General features: G+C 41.8%; 1 pseudogene; it reads left to right on the top strand.

Annotated features, from left to right (window-relative positions):
* LOC105547756 overlaps nucleotides 1–1,000 on the top strand; it is a 2,962-nt pseudogene extending 1,962 nt beyond the window's left edge.
* Nucleotides 1,001–7,402: the final 6,402 nt, after the last annotated feature.

Here is a 7,402-nt window from a genome sequence, read left to right as displayed (position 1 = left end):
GGAAGGAAGGAAGGAAGGAAGGAAGGAAGGAAGGGACAGACCAGCTGAATCTCCATAAAAACAGTAAACTTTGTAGTATATTAACTTACCCTCATCCCATCTCGTGCTCCCAGTTTGGTTCTGTTCATTGCTGATGAAATACAGATAGGATTGGCCAGAACTGGTAGATGACTAACTGTTGATCATGAAAATGTCAGACCTGATATAGCCTCCTTGGAAAGGCCCTTTCTGGTGGCTGATACTCCGTGCCTGCAGTACTGTAGGACAATGGCATAATGCTGACCATTAAGCCAGGCGAACATGGGCCTGCATACAGTGGCAATCCACTAGGCTGCTGAGTGGGCATCACAGCCCTTGAGGTTTTACAAGAAGAAAACCTTGCTGAAAATGCAGAAAAAAAAATGGGTATTCTCTTGAGAAATTAACCCATGAAGCTACCTTCTGATGCTGTAACTGCTGTAAGAGGAGAAGAATTATTGTATGTATGTGTGTATGTATGTATGCATATATGTATGTATTTAGTCAGAGGTTCACTCTGGTTGCCCTGGATGCAATGGTGTGATCTTGGCTCACTGCAACCTCTGCCTCCTGGGTTGTAGCAATTCTCCTGCCTCAGCCTCCTGAGTAGCTGGGATTACAGGTGCACAACACTATGCCCGGCTAATTTTTGTATTTTTAGTAGAGACAGGATTTCACCATGTTGGCCAGGCTGATCTCGAACTCCTGACCTCAGGTGATGCACCCACCTCGGCCTCCCAAAATGTTGGGATTACAGGCGTGAGCCACTGTGCCTGGGAGGAAAAGAATTATTAATTGCTATTGTTATTAAAGAAACCAAAGATTGCTATGCTTCGAAGGTGTGTCTACGACTTCAAGATTATCCACTTCTGGCCAAGCCAACCCATGGTGACATCATCAGGTTTCGCCTCTGCTGGTGGTCAAAGAGAATGAGATTCGAGAGTCCAGTGAAATCATTAACAAGACCATCTTGTCGTTCTGAGGGTAGCAGCTGTTTTCAGTGGTCGCTGGGAGCCGGCTGGATCAGGCGGTCCTGTAAAAGTTCTGCTCTTAATGCGGGCACATTCCACTCCATGTGTCTTCAAAATCTTTTTGTGGAGTATCTATTTTTTTCAGTTAACACATAATAGAACAACGTTTATGCAGCTGCTGTTTGCTTTGTAATGTAAGAGAATGTAATGGCATCTGAATGGTGAAAGTGTTTTGATGTGTATATGTGCTTTCTAAGGTTAAACGCATCTACATATACAGATAGCCTTTAAATCACATCCTTCAGTATACTTTATATATGTTTTTATAATTTCCTTGGTGGTATAAATGTTTTGTATTTGAAAAGGTTATCTCTAGGGAATTACATAAAAGACTTCACCTTATAAAGTCAAATCATTGTTGTCATTGAATTTTAGGAAGGATGAATGGTTAAGCATATAAGAAATACTAATATTAAGTAAACTTCATGTTGGCCAACACCAGGATGTATTCTATGGATGTCATTATTTTCAATTAAGAATTAGTGTTTAACATTCCTAAATTGTTTTGAGTGCTTGATTATAATTTGTAAAAAAAAAAAAAGAGTTTATTTTTAATATTGCTTTAAATTTAAAATAAAGCTTATATTTCAGGGAAAAAAAAGATACAGAACATGGCCAGGTGCAGTGGTTCACGCTTGTAATCCTAGCACTTTGGGAGGGCGAGGTTGGCAAATTGCTTGAGGTCAGGAGTTCGAGACCAGCTTGGCCAACATGGAGAAACCCCGTATCTACTAAAAACACAAAAATTAGCTGGGCATGGTGGTATGCACCTGTATTCCCAGCTACATGGGAGGCTGAGACAGGAGAATCGCTTGAACCCGGGAGGCAGAGGTTGCGCTGAGCCGAGATCATGTCACTGCACTACAGCCTAGGTGACAGAGTGAGAATCCCTCTCAGGAAAACAAAAAGGTAAAGAACATTTTCATCACCACCACCACAATGCTATCCCTTGTGCTACTCATTTTTAATAATAGTCACTCTCCTCCCATCCACCATTCCTAACCTCTGGCAACCACTAATCTCTTTTTCATTTCTACAATTTTGTCTTTTCTACAATGCCATACAAATGAAATCTTATAGTATATAATGTTTTAGGGGCTTATTTCACTCAGCATAATTCCATGGAGATTCCTCCAAAATATTGATATTTGTGTATCAATAGTTCATTGTTGTTGTTGTTGTTGTTGTTGTTGTTGTTGAGATGGAGTCTCACTCTGTCGCCCAGGCTGGAGTGCAGTGTCTCGGCTCACTGCAACTTCTGCCTCCCAGGTTCAAACGATTTTCCAGCTTCAGCCTCCCGAGTAGCTGTGACTACAGGCGCATGCCACCATGCCCGGGTAATGTTTGTATTAGTAGTAGAGATGGGATTTCAACATATTGGCAATGCTGGTCTTGAACTCCTGACGTCATGATCCGCCCGCCTCGGCCTCCCAAAATGCTGGGATAACATGGTGAGCCACTGTGCCCGGCCAACAGTTCATTTTTACTACTGAGTAGTATTCCATAGGATGGATGTACCAGAGTTTGACCATTCACTTATTGTAGGACATATTGATTATTTCCAGCTACCGACTATTACAAGTAAAATTGCTATGAACAATTACGTACAAGTTTCTGAATGGGCATACATTTTAATTTATCTGAAATGTAATTGTTGAATTGTATGGTCATTGCATGTTTAGTTTTATCAGAAACTACCAAACTGCTTTCCAGAGTGGCTGTAAGATTTTACCTTCCCAGCAGCACTTAATCAGACGTCCAGTTTCTCTGCATCCTCGTCACCATTTGGTGTTGTCACTATGTCTTTTATTTTAGCTATGGTAATAAGTGTGTAGTGATACCACATCGTGGTCTTAATTTGCATCTAGTGAAGCAAATGAGTGTTGAACATCTTTTCATGTGCTTATTTGCTTATTTCCTCTTCAGTGAAATGTATGTTCATATCTTTTCATGATTTTCTAATTGGATTATTTGTTTGTATTTTTCACCATTGAGGTTTTTTTATTATTATTATTTTTCTTGAGACAGAGTCTTGCTGTGTTACCCAGGCTGGAGTGCAATGGCATGATCTTGGCTTACTCCAACCTCTGCCTTCCAAGTTCAAGCGATTCTTGTGCCTCAGCCTCCCGAGTAGCTGGTATTATGGGAAGGCATCATCATGCCTGTCTAATTTTTGTAGTTCAGTAGAGATGGGTTTTTTGCCATGTTGCCCAGGCTGGTCTTGAACTCCTGGCCTCAAGGGATCTGCCTTCCATCCACCTCGACCTTTCAAAGTGCTGGGATTACAAGTGTGAGCCACCACACTCAGCCTACCATTGAGTTTTGATAGTAGTTTACATATCCATTATATATTCTGGATGTGAGTCCTTTCTTGGATATGTGGTTTGCAAACATTTTCTCCCAGGTCATACCCTATTTTTTCATCCTTTTAACAAGATTTCTTGCACAGCACAAGTTTTAAACTGGATGAAATCTCATTTATTTTTTTCCTTATGGTTTATGCTTTTTGAACCGTTCACTATGCCCTAGATCTCAGACGTTTCTTCTATATTTTCTTGTAAAAGTTTTCTTTTAGTTTTATATTTTAGATTTAAACCTATGATCCACTTGAGTTACTTTTTTGTATAAAGGTATGAAGATTAGGACTTTTTATTTTTTATTTTTTTGCCTATGGCTCTACAACAGCTCCAGCACCATTTGTTAAGCAGACGATCCTTCCTTCTTTTTGTCTCTTTCTAAAAAATCAGTGTGGGGTTATTTCTGGGTTCTTTGTTTTGTTCCAGTGATCTATGTGCCTATTCTTCTCCCAATACTACACAGTCTTGATTCCTGTAGCTATATAAAAAGTATTGAAATATGATAGAGCCATTCCTCCCACCTTATTCTTCTTTTTCAAAAATTGTCTTAGCTATATAAATATTTTTTGAGATGGAGTCTCACTTGGGTCGCCCAAACTGGAGATCAGTGGGGTGATCCCAGTTCACTGCAACCTCTACCTCCCAGGTTTAAGTGATTCTCCTGCCTCAGCTTCCCGAGTAGCTGGGATTTCAGGCACACGCCACAACACCCAGCTACTTTTTGTATTTTTAGTAGAGATGACGTTTTGTCATGTTGGCCAGGCTGGTCTCGAACTCCTGACCTCAAGCGATCCGCCCATCTTGGCCTTCCAAAGTGCTGGGATTACAGACATGAGCCACCACTCCCAGCATTGTCTTAGCTATTGACAATTTGTTACAACAATAATCAAAAATTAATATACATAGAAACAGATTAGTGAAACAAAGTAGAAAGTCAAGAAACAGACTAATTTTTATACCAACTTCAGCATGCATTTCCAAACAGTGGGCAAAAGATGGGTTGTATAATAAAGGATTGTTGACAAGTGTATAACCATTTGAAAACATAAGATAAATCCTTACTCTGAACCACATAAAATAATAAATTCTAAAAATTCAGAGATGTAAATGTGAAAATGTGAAGTCATAAAGAACTAGATGAAAATTTAGGAAAATATTACAGTGTAAGACATCTTGAGTTGGCATAGGCACTTCCTGACATTACAGCAAGGCTATAAACAATGAATCAGACATAGTTAAAGATATAAAAATTAAAATGTCATCTAAGTCAAAAGACACCATAAACAACCTTTTAAAAAGGCAAATTTTAGGCCAGGCGCAGTGACTCACACCTGTAATCCCAGCACTTTAGGGAGCTGAGGAGGGCGGATCACGAGGTCAGGAGATCAACACCATCCTGGCTACCATGATGAAACCCCATCTCTAATAAAAACACAAACAAGTAGCCAGGCGTGTTAGCACGCACCTGTAGACTCAGCTACTCGGGAACCTGAGGCAGTAGAATCGCTTGAACATGGGAGGCAGAGGTTGTAAATTTAAAAGGAAGGAGGTGATTTCAATAAGCAATGGTGAGGAGAAAAATAGTACAATTTATTGAAAGGTGTAAAGTTTAGATTGTAAATTTTAAAAGTTATAGTCTTGAACTAAAACTGCAGGTATTATAAACATGGAAGATGGGAGGAGGGACAGGAAAGAAAAGAGAAGTTATTTTGCTGTTCAAGGAATGGATACAGATACTAATGAATGATAGAATGGTAGAATGGTTAAAAACACTAGCATTTTATTTTGTTTTATTTTAGACAGGGCCTCACTGTTGCCCAGGCTAGAGTTCCATAGCACAATCATGGCTCACTGTAGCCCCAGCCTCCTCAGCTCAAGTGATCCTCCTGCCTCAGCCTCCCATGTAGCTAGGACTACAGGTGTGCACCAGCACCCCTGGCTAATTAAGGTTTTTGGTTTTTTTTTTGGTAGAGACAGGGTCTTACTATGTTGCCCAGGCTGATTTTGAACTCTTGTCCTCAAGCAATGCTCCCACCTCCTCCTCTCAAAGGGGTGGGATTACAGAAGTGAGTCACTGCCCAGTTAATGCTAGTGTTTTAGAGTACAAACTCTGGAGCCAGACAGCTCGGGTTCAGTTTCTGGCTTCTCAACTTACTAAGCTGTGTGACCTTGTATAAGTCATATAACCTTCCTGTGTCTCAGGCTACTCAAGAGTAAACTGGGGATAACTACATTATCTAACTCATTTGATTGCTATGATTAAATGGGGAAATACATGTAAAGCACTTAGAATAGCGCCTCTCATGTGGTTAAGTGATATATATATTTTAGTTGTTGTTAGTAATGACTTCACATTACTTTTAAAATGTAAAAGCATATCTGGTTCCAGAAGAAGATGGTGAACCAGCAATAGCTGCTGGCTTCCTTCCCAAACCCAACCCTGCAGATGCCACAGAAGAGGTGGGAAGTGGTTGGAGTTCAGAACAGTTCCCAGTAACAAAACCCTTGATGGTTTGGCCCCACTGAAGGATGAGATGGCTTAGAGTGGGAAAAAGTCAGAGGCCACAGATGGAGGATCAGCCCAGGTGGAGCTTTCTAAGTTGCATTATTTTTTGTCCTTCTTTTCTGGAAGGCTTATTACCTGTTCTGTGAATATATAGAGCAGACACTTGGCAGGGCAGACCCAGTGCTAACCCAAAGTGGTGTGATAATATTAAGGAATGGGGGCTTGGAAAGCTCCTAGAAAAAGTGCAGACTCATCAAAGCTGGCCAGTAACTGAGCATTCCTTTCCTACCTCTCCCTCTGACCTCTGAGCTGGGCAGTTACAACCAATATCATGCACCTGTAGATTCCCTCCACACTGTAAGGCAGAAATCCTGTAAGGGTCTCTGGGGGCTCATAGGCTAGGGACTGGAAAGAAGAGTTGACTCAGCTCAGCTCTAGAGGCTCTGTACTCTAAGTCCTTTCAATCCAGAAACCCTGAAACTCATGTAGAGTTTCTGGGCTGACACATCTTCCCAGGAACAAAGAGTTATATAGAAAAACTATCGCATAGGCCAGGCGTGGTGGCTTACGCCTGTAATCCCGGCATTTTGGAAGGCAGAGGCGGGAGGATAACCTGAGGTCAGGAGTTTGAGACCAGCCTGGCCAACATGGCGAAACATCATCTCTACTAAAATTACAAAATTAGCTGGGCATCATGGTGCATGCCTGTAACCCCAGCTACTCAGGAGGCTGGGGCAGGAGAATCACTTGAACCTGGGAGGCAGAGGTTGCAGTGAAGTGAGATCACACTATTGCACTTCAGCCTGGGCAACAATAGTGAAACTGTCAAAAAAAAAAAAAAAAAAAAAAAGGCCAGGCACGGTGGCTCATGCCTGTAATCCCAGCACTTTGGGAGGCTGACGTGGGTGGCTCACCTGAGGTCACGAGTTTGAGACCAGCCTGGCCAACATGGTGAAACCCCGTCTCTACTAAAAATACAAAATTTGCCTGGCATAGTCTCACATGCCTGTGGTCCCAGTTACTCAAGGGGCTGAGGCAGGATAATTGCTTGGACTCAGGAGGCAGAGCTGCAGTGAGCAAGATCGAGTCACTGCACTCCAGCCTGGGTGAAAGAATAAGACTCTGTTTCAAATAAATAAATAAAAAGAAAATCTATTGGATAGATTGGATATGAAAACATTAACTGCTCAAATGAATAATTCAGTGAAATAGGTTGGATATTAAAATGGATAGAGTTGAAAAAGCAATTACTGACCTGAGGAAATGAGTCTAAAGCATTCAAAAAAGTAGACCGGGCGAGGTGGCTCACGTCTGTAATCCCAGCACTTTGGGAGGCCGATTAACCAGGCATGGTGGTGGGCGCCTGTAGTCCCAGCTACTCGGGAGGCTAAGGCAGGAGAATGGCGTGAACCCGGGAGGCAGAGCTTGCAGTGAGCCAACATTGTGCCACTGCAGTCCAGCCTGAGTGACAGAGCGAGACTCCGTCTCAA

Source organism: Mandrillus leucophaeus, unplaced genomic scaffold, assembly GCF_000951045.1.
Source record: "Mandrillus leucophaeus isolate KB7577 unplaced genomic scaffold, Mleu.le_1.0 Scaffold395, whole genome shotgun sequence".
Taxonomy (NCBI): Eukaryota; Metazoa; Chordata; class Mammalia; order Primates; family Cercopithecidae; genus Mandrillus; species Mandrillus leucophaeus.
The sequence above is the reverse complement of the archived record's forward strand: the minus strand, read 5'-3'. Positions and strand labels throughout refer to the sequence as shown.